This window comes from Pleurodeles waltl, chromosome 4_1 (assembly GCF_031143425.1).
Source record: "Pleurodeles waltl isolate 20211129_DDA chromosome 4_1, aPleWal1.hap1.20221129, whole genome shotgun sequence".
Classification (NCBI taxonomy): domain Eukaryota; kingdom Metazoa; phylum Chordata; class Amphibia; order Caudata; family Salamandridae; genus Pleurodeles; species Pleurodeles waltl.
In genome coordinates, this window is record NC_090442.1 from 45,517,407 (window position 1) to 45,530,765 (window position 13,359).

Consider the following 13,359-nt stretch of genomic DNA (forward strand, 5'->3'; position numbering starts at 1 on the left):
ACTGATTAAGGTGTGCATGAGGACTTAGCCAGACAGAGATCTACACCAATAACAGCTCCAATTTAATATATTTCTCAAGATAATTTGTTGTAGATCTTCATGGTAAAGGTAATGTGCAGTGTTGGAATGGAAAAGTCCTCTGCTGGTAATGGACTTGCACCCCTGCACTGAGTGTCCAACTGTACTGATGTCTACTGCTGATTTTGGTTGTCATAGACAAACACCGATCATGCATGTATGCCATGAGATACGCCTGTCTCATTGCCTATGGTCCTGTTGAATGTGGGTTCCCCTAATCACTACCCTCATAGTGGTGAAAGGCTACAGCCTTTACCAGGAGTTAAGTAGCACGAGTGCAGTGGTGGCAGCATACTGTATAGTGATTAGTAGGAGTGATCAAGTCCTTTTTAACCTGTGCCACTGGAGTGAGGCCTACAGGCTTACTCATTCAAGTTTTCTTCTCTGTGCTTAACTCACCCTTTGGCCTACATTAGTTTGGTGTGACGTGTGGCATAGCACAAAAGTAGTACATCTGCGGTGATTGGATGTGTGCCTGAAAGAGTACACTACAGGGATGAGGAGGTACTGTGCAGTGCAGGCATAGTGAATGCATGTGCTGGGTGTATATGTGCCTATGCATTTTACAGTACATGAGGCATATTGTGCTAAGCAGTGCATTTATTTTAAATCCATGTACTGGGTGAATGTGTGCCTGTGAATGGTACAATACAGGCAGACTGTTGGTTGTATTTTAGAGATCCCCATCTGCATGGTAAAATATAAGGAGGTAGAGGACTCCACTCAAACAGGTTTGTGTATTGCTCCATTCTTGTAATCTGGGTAAGACACACTGAAGAGGGTAGAGCCAGGCTTCCCCCGTACACATCAAAGGGTGCACTTTGATTCAGGGAGAGATCACAAAGAAGGGACATGAGTACATCTCAGGAAAGCAATGAGGCTGAAAAGGGAATCATAAAGAATAGGGCTGGGGGGTCTAGGCTTACCCTTTGATATACATATCACTGTGGCTAAAATCCTGGTGTGAACTCCAGTGACCCCCATGGCCAAGGCTGTGGGGTTATCAGCTTTGGAGTTGCTACTGCTGTGACTGACAGCTCCCAAGAGGAAGAGAAGCATATGAGTGGGCACTTCAAAAGAAAGCAAGCTCCTAACATAAACTTTAAAGAATCAGACTGGAAGTGGACTATAACAAGGGGAGCTTGAGTCCCCAAAAACTGTAATCTGCCATGCAGCCAGATGGGCTGTGTGATGACGGAAAGCTTTTCAAGACTTCTGCCTTTGACAGGGACTGGGGGCCAAGACATGCTATTCTCCCAGCTGTGTGAGGGGACATTACCCAGGGAATCCAAGACCACCTGCCCTGGAGCATCATTGCCTGCCTGCTTAACAAGATGTGCCCTATGAGGAAGAGGAGAGTATTGGAGAACACAAGGTCCAGTGGGGAGCCATGGCAAGCAGTCTCCCTGTGTGAGAAGAAGACTGCTACACCAAGGAGGTTGTTGCTTGTGTGCGGGACGAAGTCTACAAAACTTGTATGCCAGAGGAGAGTAACTGTAAATTGAGCTGTGTACATCACTGCGCTGATTGGGCTGGAGCCCATGTGCAGTGGGAAAGTAGCAATTCTGTATGTTAGGAGTGGCAGCTGTGAGAAAAGTATGGTGCTGTGAGGGCTGTAGGTCTCATGCTGTCACAAGTACACCTCTATGCTAGTCGAGCACAGGCCTGTCTGCAGTGAGGTTACGGTGGCCCTGTATGCCACAGGGGGTCACCGGGACTAGCAAGGCGTGTGACCTAGTGAGTCTGCCATGGGAACTCCTGCAAACCATCATTGCGGTGAAGGGTACGCACCAGAATCATCACAACAGTTGAACAGACCAGAGACCTACCCCGCAAGCAGGAGCCGCACAGAACGTCTGGTTACTGCGGTGGTGCGACTGCATGTGAGGAATTCCATGACTTCCAGGGCAACCCACCTGGGCTGCATTTAGAGAACTCACCTGAGTAATCTGATGCTTCTCCAGTGTCTGCAGGAGGAGCAATCTCAAGAAACCTGGTTGCTTCGATCCTGCAGATGAGTGTAAGTCTGATTTTGGGTCAGTTGGCCCCTGGGGAAGATGCTTGCTAGATAGCACTGCAGCCCTAGAACACTATTGACATGAATATAGAGTCAAGTCAGAGTGTACTCTTGAGTCTCGGAAGAATAGTGGGGCTACCTTCGATGTTGCCTATAGTAAATTAGGAATAACCACTATCACTACGAGAGAGTGGGACCCAGGGAACTGCCTAAAGAAACAGTGGAGCCCTGACCTCAGGGGAACTGAGTACTTGTTTGTGAATGTTATGTTTTAGCTCTAAAATAAAATAATACTCTTTTTTCATAAAAGTGAATATTTGCCTGGACAATAATTTATTGCTGCTGCAACAGTGTTGAGTTGTGAGCTCTTGTTCAGCCCCCTGTATCCGCTTCCCTCCGAGGGAGCCTTGGACTGCTCAGGCCATGCTATTCCTGAGGGGCAAGTGCTAAAGGGGTACTTGGCCCAGTTGCTCGGGATCCATATCAGGGCCCTGATTATGAGTTTGGTGGGCAGAAAAGGCTGCCCGCCAAACTCCTGCCGTCGGGTTACCGTCTATGCGTAAGCCCTCCTGCAGCCCATATTACAAGTCCCCCGCTGGGCCAGCCCACAACAGTGATGCCGGCTCGTATTCGAGCCAGTGGCAAAGTTGCGGTGCGTTGGGTGCAACAGCACTCGTCGCGCTTTCCACTGTCGGCTAAGCAGATAATGAAAAGCGTGACGGGACCGTGCATGGGGGCCCCTGCACTACTCATGCCAAGTTGGGCCCAGTAGCTCCTGCTTGCCCTGTGGCCCTCTGAAAAGGATTCAGGCAGTTAGTGGCAAGTTGTGGGCTCAGCGTTTAGGAGCCTCGATACAGCAGTGGTATTGAATATTTCAAATACGCACCAGTATTACAATAAGTCCAGGCTTTTTTATACACAAAGGTGACCCACATAGACTATGAGAAACACAGGATTGGGAATAGACCTCAGCACTATGTCCATACATCAGATGAAGGATTTATGTAGGGACAGAGGGTGGAGGACAAAGAGGTTCTTTCAAATTTAATTAGGGACTAGTTTGAGACACTGGGTGAAAGGGATTAGGGTTTAGTTGACTATGGGAAAGGAACCCAGGAAGAGAGCACTATGGATTCAGGCTGTAGAGTCGCCTTAGGACAGATCTATCTCAGACACACACAGAGTGTGTTCCCTAATGCATTTTCCAGTGTTTTCTCGAGACACTTACCACCTTGAATTTTTGGAATACCTCTGGTGTCTACACCACCTTAAATTTTTATGGTGCCTCTGTCAACCAATTCCAAGAGCAAATCCTTTAGGCAGGTAAAGTCTAGCAGAGAGACCCTGAGCTTGCAGTTGGTGCTTCAGAAAGCTAAAGCTGAAGAAGATGCGAAGACCAGAGAATTTGAGAGGGAGAAACTAAGACTAGGCTCACTGAAAAAAGGAGGAACGGTAACGAGAGGGACAGGTGGGATCAGAGAAAAAGGATTGAGAAACAGAGGGCATGGGAGGAGAAACGAGGAAAAAGGAAAGAAGCTGGAAAAAGAAAGAATAGCTTGAGAGAGAGAGACAGAAACTTATGATGGTGGCAATGACAACTCCGTCTCGGATAAGTGACTGTACATCCAGTTCAGGCCAGGTGGTGCCAATGTTCCAAAAGATCTTGTGCATGTGCATGCAGAAAGTCAGGACATTTTGGAATGGTTTGTGCACCTGAAGTTGCACAGGCCTTAAATGAGGTGTCTAAGGCAGCTCTGCCTCAGTGGGGTGCATGCCACTGGAAGGGACAGCTGTCATTGGGAGAATGCCTGTGGCAGACCAAAAGGTCTGTGAGTGAATGAATGAAGCTATAATTAGGCTGTTTGGGCTAAAGCCAGTTCAATACCTGCAGAGATATCTTGACCCCAAGTGAGGGGTTGGTATTCCATTTGAGGCTTGAATTAATGGTGTATTGCGTGATTGTAATAAGAGGGATGGAGACCAAGGACCTTTAGGCCCTTAACGAGTTGATGGTGACAGAGTGACTCAAAGCGGAGTGCTATACCCAACTTAGGCATTACTTGCCTGATCTGACAGAGAAGGATCCAGAGAAACTTGCAGCATTATCTGACATATGGTTAGCTAACAGGGATCTAAGGGCTAGCGCAGCATAGTTGTAAGCCAGAGGTGGAGAAGAACTTTCCACAGACTGGTTCCAGACTGAGTGTCTGGTCCAGTGTAATTCTCATGGGACTCGAGGAGGGCCCAGAAAAACTATCAGATGTAAATGGTGTATTTGGGAATGGGCATCTGTTGTGAGGTTATTTTGTGAGGTTATTTAACATTTATACGGGCACATTATTTTAGCGCTGGGCCTGTGACCTGTGCCGTTTCACCTAGTTACATTTAATTGTATTCCTTTTATTATTTTAGCACAGCTTTATTTCAGTGGATATGTTTTATTATTTTTTTATTAGTTGCCATTTCACACAGAATTTGTTATTCATTTCTTTGCATTACATTTTCGTCCTGTGCTCAACCCAAGGCTGCCCACAATAGTGTACTTGGTAATGCTGGTACAAAGAGTATGATGTCTACCCTACAAAGGCAAAATATGTGTTGTCACGTCTGGGCAGTCCTTGGAACATCAGATGTTTTATTATAAAACACCACATTGCCCCCACCACCTTAGAGGGGACATTCCAGTCAGCTTGCCATCTCATGCTGCACATTGTTGTTGCAGTTTCTGCCGAAACTCTGCACCTTCACTTCATCCATGTGGGAGGGCTCCCAGCGGACCAACAGACCTCTTCTCTACCTATAGCAAAGGTATCAGGATTGGGTTTCCTTCCCAGGACTAAATGGGCAGATTAAAGCTAACACTGGTATTGATCTCATGTGGGATCCTAGTAGTGCAGGCAGAGATTTTAGAAAGCCTGCCAGTATGGTGGAACTCTTCCTCTGTTTCTGGTTCCTAGTCACTGTTCTAATTGAGTTGCATTTTATTATCCTGATAATCGCAAATCATGCCAATTTACATAGAATAGAGTTGCTTCAATAAATGTATTGAACCAAATCCTGCTTCTGTTTGTCTTTGCATGTATGAGACATTTATAACTGAGAGAAAGGGGTATGAGCTGTTTCACCACAACTTCCCTGAGGAGTCTCAGAGTGTAATGCGAAAGGCTGCCACAAATCACCTTTACTCTTGGGTTCTGGTGAGGTGCTTCTAGCTAGCCGAAAGGGTTAGGCCAGCAGCTGTCACGTTGTTGGATCAGTCTCAGTACCCCACACTCAGTGGTGCTGCCACCCAAGATCTAGCAGTCGTGTTCTTACAAGAGTCCTACGACAAATCGTGAAAAGGGAGTCCTAGATGGTGACTTGTTTCAAGTGCCACAAGGTGGTAGACTTTAAGACTGTCTGGCAAAATACCCTGACTCGGAAAAACCTGTGATAGCAAGCATGTTACACGTGGGTGAATAAAGGCCGGAGAGGGCCCAGTTGCGCTCAACATAGTCGCTGTGGACATCTGGGAGTTGGACCCAGATTCTCTAAAGCACATTCATCCTAACAAGATAGGGTTTGTGCAAGAAGTTGTAGTGTCTTAGGACTCTGAGTACTAGGCCCCCATGACCCTGAGCAGATTAAATGAAAGAATTACATAATCAGTTGGGAGGTGTTAAGGTGTGGTTATTAATGGTTATGAGAGAATAAGAAGTTTCAGTTTGAATGTTGTATTCTGATGAATAAAGACATGTATGGTGTGTTCTTGTACATGCTTTCCAGGCTGGGGAGATTGCGACAAAAGGCGACAAAGTGGAAATATGTGCCCTGAAGAAACAAGACAGCTCTCCGTGGGAGTTTGCAACAATATAGCAGACTGCTTGTGCATGCCACCTGTCCCCCAAGCCTGTAGAAAGGAGCCTGCAGTTGGCAAATGTAGAGTGCAGGCTTCACTTCAGCCATACAAGGCCCGTGTGAATGCTTAGCAGAAGAGCGCTGTGGAAACAAAGTTGCCAAGACTTGCTGATCAGACTGAAGAAGAATACAGTGCTGCTCCACAACACAGAGCAATCATTCACACAAAGAGAATGCTAAAGGCAGCACCAACCAGACATGAAAATAGAGATATACCGTATTTATCGGCGTATAACACGCACCAGCGTATAACACGCACCTCATTTTAAGAGGAAATTTCAGAAAAAAAACCCATTACATTTTATCGGCGTATAACACGCACACATCATTTGCCCCCTATTTTCAGGGAGAAAAAGTGCGTGTTATACGCCGATAAATACGGTACTCACCTGCAAAGTAAACCGCATTAGGATTGCAACATCGGACGTGAAGGCTAATGCCTGCTGGAGAGGCTGATCAATGCAAAGTAACAAGTCGCATTTACTACATTCAAGTGATGAGACTCAAACGCACAAACTGCCGTTATCAAAGTCACAAGTTGGACTGAGAGTGTTGAAAGCTGTTGAAACAGCACAAAGGAATGACTTGAAAGAAACGAAGACGAAAGCAAAGACCTGAGCATGCAAGAAACAGAAAATGCATTTACGTCAAAGATGAAGAAGGAGCGGATTCAGGTGCACAACTAGTGCTACCTGAACTGAACATACTCTCAGCAAAAGTAGAAAAGGTGTGAAGTACATGGCAGCCGCTTTTCTAAAACCTCAGCTGCCATTCCATACCACCAAAAAGCAGAATATTTGCAGTAAATGGACCTCATGCATCAAGGCATTTGATTACTGCACAGATGCTCTGGAAGAAGTGCATGATGAAAAAATCATTAAATAATTAATCTTGCTGGTGATGGAGTAAAAGAAGTGATAAAGAAGAGTTTACACACTAAGACAATGGACAATTTCATACTATCATATCAAAGACACATTAGGAGCCAAGTTCAATCCGATGCCATATGTCGACTACGAAAGGTACATTTTGAATCAAGCGAGAAAACAAGCATGTGAAACGATGGATACGTTTGTTGAGAGGCTTGATGTGCTTATCAATCAGTAAGTTTATTGAATTTAATGATGAAAAGCCATGAGCCTCAGGGTCATTGATGGTTGTATGTTGGACTCCTTCAGAAGACGCATGTCGAGAGAGACGCTTACTTTAGAAAAAGTACTAGTGGCTGCAACAGCCGAGGAAATAGCAGATCGGCAAGCCGCTGACATGGAAGTGGGAAAGGTAAAAAGTGAATAGGTGTTAATCGTGAAGAACAGACACAAGCACAAAGTAGATGCATTTAAGTCGACATCTTCAAGGAAGTAAACACTGTGTTTCTGATGTGAATTTTCATTTCCACATTAAAGCAATTGTCCAGCTATCAGACAGAAGTGCAACGATTGTGGAAAGGAGAATCACTTCCTAACAGGTTGCAAAGCAACAGTGAAGAAAATGAATGTGCAATTATCATATCTAAAAAACAAAGGGGGCATGCACTTGTGGGCCTTGCTGCTTGCAAAGAAGACAAATGAATGACAAAAACAAGTGAGTCAACGACACAAAAGAATTCACATGGACATTTCCCCAAGATCAAACTAAAAGTCAACTGTTGTATCTTTGTAATCGACAGCGGTGCACTGATCAATATTATGCTAGCCAAACAATTTAACAGCTTGTCACCTGTACCCCGACTCAAAGCATCAAATATGAAGGTGAAAACGCGGACTGCTTCCAAACTATTGCAGAGTGAAGGATCATTCACAGCCGCCTTGAGGCATATGAAAACATCTGTGCAAGCCCCAATCCACATTCTTCAAGGCACTTTGACCAGTGCATGCTTACTTAGTTCTGCAACAGCTGCTGACATGGGACTGATATCTATTAATTACAACGTAAATTCACAATCTGAAATTGTGACTCAGTTCCCATCGCTATTTCATGACTGAGGAGGGCTCAATACAATGAAGGTGAAATTTCACATCAACAAAGACATCTGGCTTGTTGCATAGCGCATTGCAGAATATAATTTTACCTACAAGAAGTGGTCGGGAAGGAACTAGAAGCATGACATGATTGAGCCCTCTACTGGTCCCACACCATGAGTGTTGCCCATAGTGTAGTGTCAAAAAAGGAAAGTGGAGGTGCAGTGTACAATTGTGTGGATATGCGCCAGGCAACTAAGCGATTGAGAGAGGGAGACATCCTGCTCCATACATTGCAGACGTGATTATGCAGCTGAATGGAGCCAAAGTGTTCTGTCTTGAGTTGAAACAGGGATAACATCAGCTTAAATTGGAAGGAAAACTGTAGGTACATTACCACTTTTTTGACAAACTATTGGTTTGTTCAGATATTGAAAGTTAAGTTTTAGAGTGTCATCTGCTGCAGAAATATTTCTGGATGTTATATGTAGAATAATTCAACCTGTCACTTATGCTTTCAATTACAGTGATGATATACTGGTATTTGAGCAACACAGAAGGAGCATGGTAAGGCTCTCAAACAAGTGTGACAAAACCAAACTCAATTTCTTTGGGCACTTATTTTCTGATGGGGGTGACTCCTGATCCAGATAAAGTACAAGCACTGTCAGCCACCAGTCCCCCAGAAGATGTCACCATGTTACTTTCCTTCGTCGGCATGGTCAGCTATTGTCCAAGGTACATTCATGAAATTCCTACAGTGAGTGCCCAAATTGCGAAACCTGACCAAACAAAATGTCCAGTTCCGATGGTCCTCTGAATGTGACCAGAGCTTCAAAAGAATAAAGCATGGCCTACTTTTATTCCAACCTACACACTGTGATTACTGTTGATCCGCGCCTGGTAAGGCTGGGAGCAATCCTTGCTCAGCATAATGGACATCCAAATGCTCAGAGACACATTGTGGCATACCCCAGCCAAAGTTTGTCTGACACAGAACATGCCTATTCCCTGTTGTAAAAAGAGTCTGGCTGTGGTGTGGGCCTGTGAACATTTTCATGTGTTCCTTTAGGGAAAGCATTTTACAATTGTCACAGACCACCAAGTGCTATTCACCATGTTTGAAAATCCAAAAGCCAAAATGCCACAACACATTGAGAGGTGAAGGTTGCGTTTACAAGAGTATGGCTACATTTGTGCATAAGGCAGGCAAGAACCAAAACCCAGTAGATTATTTCTCACAAGTACCACAACAGCGACAAAGCTCAACATCTAAAACTGCTGAGGAATGCATCAACTTAATTGTAAGGTCCAGCAAGCCAACAGCCTTATCCATCAAACAGATTGTTGCCACTACAATTGCCAATAAAGACATGCTTGCCCTCAAAAACATTATTTCAGCACAATCATGAACACAGAGTGTGTGACCCCTGAGTAACGATGTTGAATTTTACAGGTATCAAAATGTACAAGTTGAACTGCCTGTCGCTAAAAGAGACATTGTGCTAAGAGGTTCCAGGAATGTCATACCTGAGAGTCTGAGATGGCAAATCACTGAACTTGCTCATGAAGGACATCTTGGCATTGTTGCCTCTAAAAGCACCCTGAGAGATCGAATGTGGTTCCCTTGCTTGGACGAGGGAGTTGAGAAGGGATTAAAGAAGTATCATTTATGCAACTGCCTTTCCCCTAAAGTGACCCAGTATCTACTAACCATGTTTGATCTTCCTTCATGGGCATGATAAAGAGTGGCCGTAGACATTTTTGGGCCACTAGCAAATGGACACAGCCTATTGACGGTCATTGATGAGTATTGCCATTTTCCTATGGTAAAGGAAATGGCATTAACAACCCACGACAAAGCCACTGAGCGGCTGGATTACATATTTGCAGTGTTAATGGGCTACTGTTCAGTAGCAAGGAGTTTAAGGAGTGTCTTACCAGTCTCAATGTCAAGCATCAGAAAAGTACCCCTTTGTGGCCTCAGGCCAATTGTGTTTTGGAACGTTTTATTGGAACCCTAAAACAAGTGATCCAACTTGCATCAATGAAGGGAATCGAGCTGTGTCTGGCCTTATTTCAAGCCCTCCGTGACTTTCGTTTGACTCCTCACTCTACCACCATTGAGAGTCCTGCCTCCTTTTTTTGTTTATTTATTGCATTTTAGATATACAACAACCAGCACGCAAAGTAAAGACCATGCCCAACCAACAAAAGATCAATGTAGATTGCAAAAGTTCTATCGAAGTCAACACCCATTTAAGCAATAAAGAAAGTAACAGGATAAGGCAGTCATATATCATAACATGAACATCCATTGAGGTGCAAGGCATGGATACGTGGAAAAAAGATGGTAAGAGAGAGACATAGAAAAGAGCAACAGAGGAATAGGGAGGAGAAAAGTGCAGCGTGTTACAGAACAATCCTGGACAGGGGATCAGGTCATCACAACACCCCCAGGGGAGATCGAGTGCCTCAGAATAAAAACGACAGGGAAGGCACAAGAAGCTAATCCGCACCTTGAGCATGAGCTGCCAGATACGCCAGCAATGGGGATCATATATCGCGCAGGAGTTATCCCTCCGGCATCTGCTCCCAATAGGTTACCACTTGTTTCTGACAGTATGCAGCATCCTTCAGCCAGTCAGTACAGCGGGGCACCAGCCCCCGGCCCCAGCACATCACCACCCTCCGCTTAGCAAGGAGCAACAATAGTCCCACCAACCTACGAAAGGCAGGGAGGACCTCCCGCACATAACCAAGAAGGACCACCAAAGGGGAGCGCGGCAGCTCCAGGCCAGTCATCTGGTCAAGCGCGCCCAGCACCTCAGACCAGTATTCATGCAGCACCCCGCAGCCCCACGCCACATACAAAAAACCCACCTCCAAAGCCAAACAGCGGTCACAGCGAGCATCCGCCCGCAACCCCATTTTTTTCAGTCTGCCAGGCGTGTAGTACACCCTCTGTAAAAAATGTAAATGTATGAGGCGAAGTCTGTAGTTAGGGGAGAGCTCCCTCATCTGGGCGCAGCAATAACTCCATTGCTCCTCAGAAATAGACACAGCCAGCTCTGCTTCCCAGCGCACTTGAGCCCTAGACTCAGCAATAGGCACTGTATTTTGCGAACATACATATAAACGCGTGATAAGTCAGCGAGCAGAAGTCGGCGTGCAGAGTAGCTCCAGCGCCCGACAGAGTGGAGGCTCCTGAGGGAAGCAGCATTCAGCGAGACAAGTCCCCACCTGAAACCAAGCCCCAAGTGCAGTCATATCCAACTCCTGAAGTCCCTCAGAAAGCTGACCATCCGCCAAAGGGGGCAGGTCCGCCACATCCCGCACCAGCATAGACGGCGCAAAGACTTCACACAGCTTAGCAGCCGCAGCAAGCAAGACCGGGCCCATGCAGAGCACTCCACAGTGTCCACATCCCAGCTGCGGGCCGAGGCAGCCTACCTATCACCACGCCCAATCTCTTCAGCCACACCGAATCAGCCTCAGGAGCCAAATGCAGCAGATAGCGAACAGGATGCAGCCAGAAATAAACAAAGTGGGCCTGCGCACAGTAATATTAAAGTTCCAGGTTCGTAGCCGCCAAACCACCCTGCTTAAACTGCAGGGTCAGAGTCAACGTTTACATTCTGGGTTGTTTACTGGACCATACAAGAGTCACAATCAGGGATTGAAGCTATCTCAGAAAACTGGTGGTAAGAACAAGAGGCAGATTAACAAAAAGGTATAAGAACTTAGGCAGTACCACCATCTTGGCTTTTGCAATCTGCCTGGTCAGAGAAAGCGGCACGAGTGCCAAACCGCTACTCTTTCCTCCAGCCACGCCACCACCGCTCCATAATTAGCCGTCCAAAGGTCGTCCACCCGCCAGCTCAGCCAGACACCCAAATATTGCACCGGCCCATCTGCCCAACATACATGCTAGCCAGAGGGACAATGCACCATAGCATCAGTTAAGGGCAGCACCATCGACTTGGACCGATTGATCATAATCCCAGAGATCCGACCGAAATGGACCACCTCATCCAGCAGGATATCAAGATGAAGGTGCGGGTCGCGGACATAAAGCGCAATATCATCCACGTAAAGGTAAATCAGAACAGGACGCTGACGGAACGCCAACCCCCTATGATTGTGATGCTGGCGTAATCGTGCCACAAGGGGTTCCATAGCTACCGCAAAGAAAAACGGTGAGAGAGGGCAGCCCTGTCGCGTACCCTGCGCAACCATAAAAGAGTCCGATAGCGACCCATTGACCTTCAAGCGAGCTGTCGGCTTGGAGTACAGCAAATGTATCAGCTGAAGAAATCGCACGCTAAGGCCCACCTTAGCCAACACCCAGGCCAGTGGTGAATCAAACACCTTCACGGCATCCAGAAAAAGCGCCACTGCACGATCCTCACGCCCGAGCATATGGGAGATCACAAAAAAGGTACGGAGATTATAGGAAGTCGAGCGACCCAGCACAAAACCCGATTGGTCTGGCAATTTCAGGGATGGGAGCAGGGGCTGCAGTCGCATCGCAATGAGTTTCACCAAGATCTTAGTGTCTATGTTTATGAGCGGGACCGGTTGGTAAGAATAACATCTGCTAGGGTCCTTTCCCTGTTTCAGAATCGTCACTATGACAGCTTCTCGCAGCAAAGGTGGAAGGACACCGCCCTCAAGGGCCTCAGCGTAAACCTCAAGAAGATGTGGCACCAAAACATCAGCATATGGCGTATAAAAGGCAGGCGTCAGCCCATCCAGACCCGGGGCCCTATCCCTAGGGAGGCCGTGTATAGCCTGGACCACATCATCTACCGTGAAGGGGGCGTCCAGATATTGCCTGCGTGAATCCTCCAGCCAAAGCAGATCTCAAAGTAACTAACGGCATCCAAGGTGGATATTCCCGGGCGCTCAGCGTACAAATCCGAGTAAAAGTCAGTCATGACATGCTGAACCTCAGCCGTACCCATATGCAGCGTCCCCCCAGAGTCAACAAGTTCAACAACATAGTTCCCCACCCACGGCCTGCGGATCATAGCCGTCAACATCTTCCCAGCCCGCTCACCCTCACCATACCGCCGCGCTTTGGCCTCTTTATCCAGATAACAAACCTCACGCTGCGCCGCCTCCTCATACGAGGACAATGCTTCCCGAAATTCAGCTAGAAGACTCGCCGACCAGGCAAAGGCTAATCTCCATTCCAAATCAGCTAAGCGCGTCTCCAACCCTGCCAGTTCTCTACGGAGTGCCCTCAGTACACCATGTTGCTTAGCAAAAGGCATTTTCCCTGAATAACAGCCTTGAAGTCTTCCCAAAGGGTGCCCACCAATGACACTGAGCCCTGATTAATATTGAAGTAATCGACGATAGCAGTATGAATTTTGTCTCGGAAAACAGTATCCCGCAGTG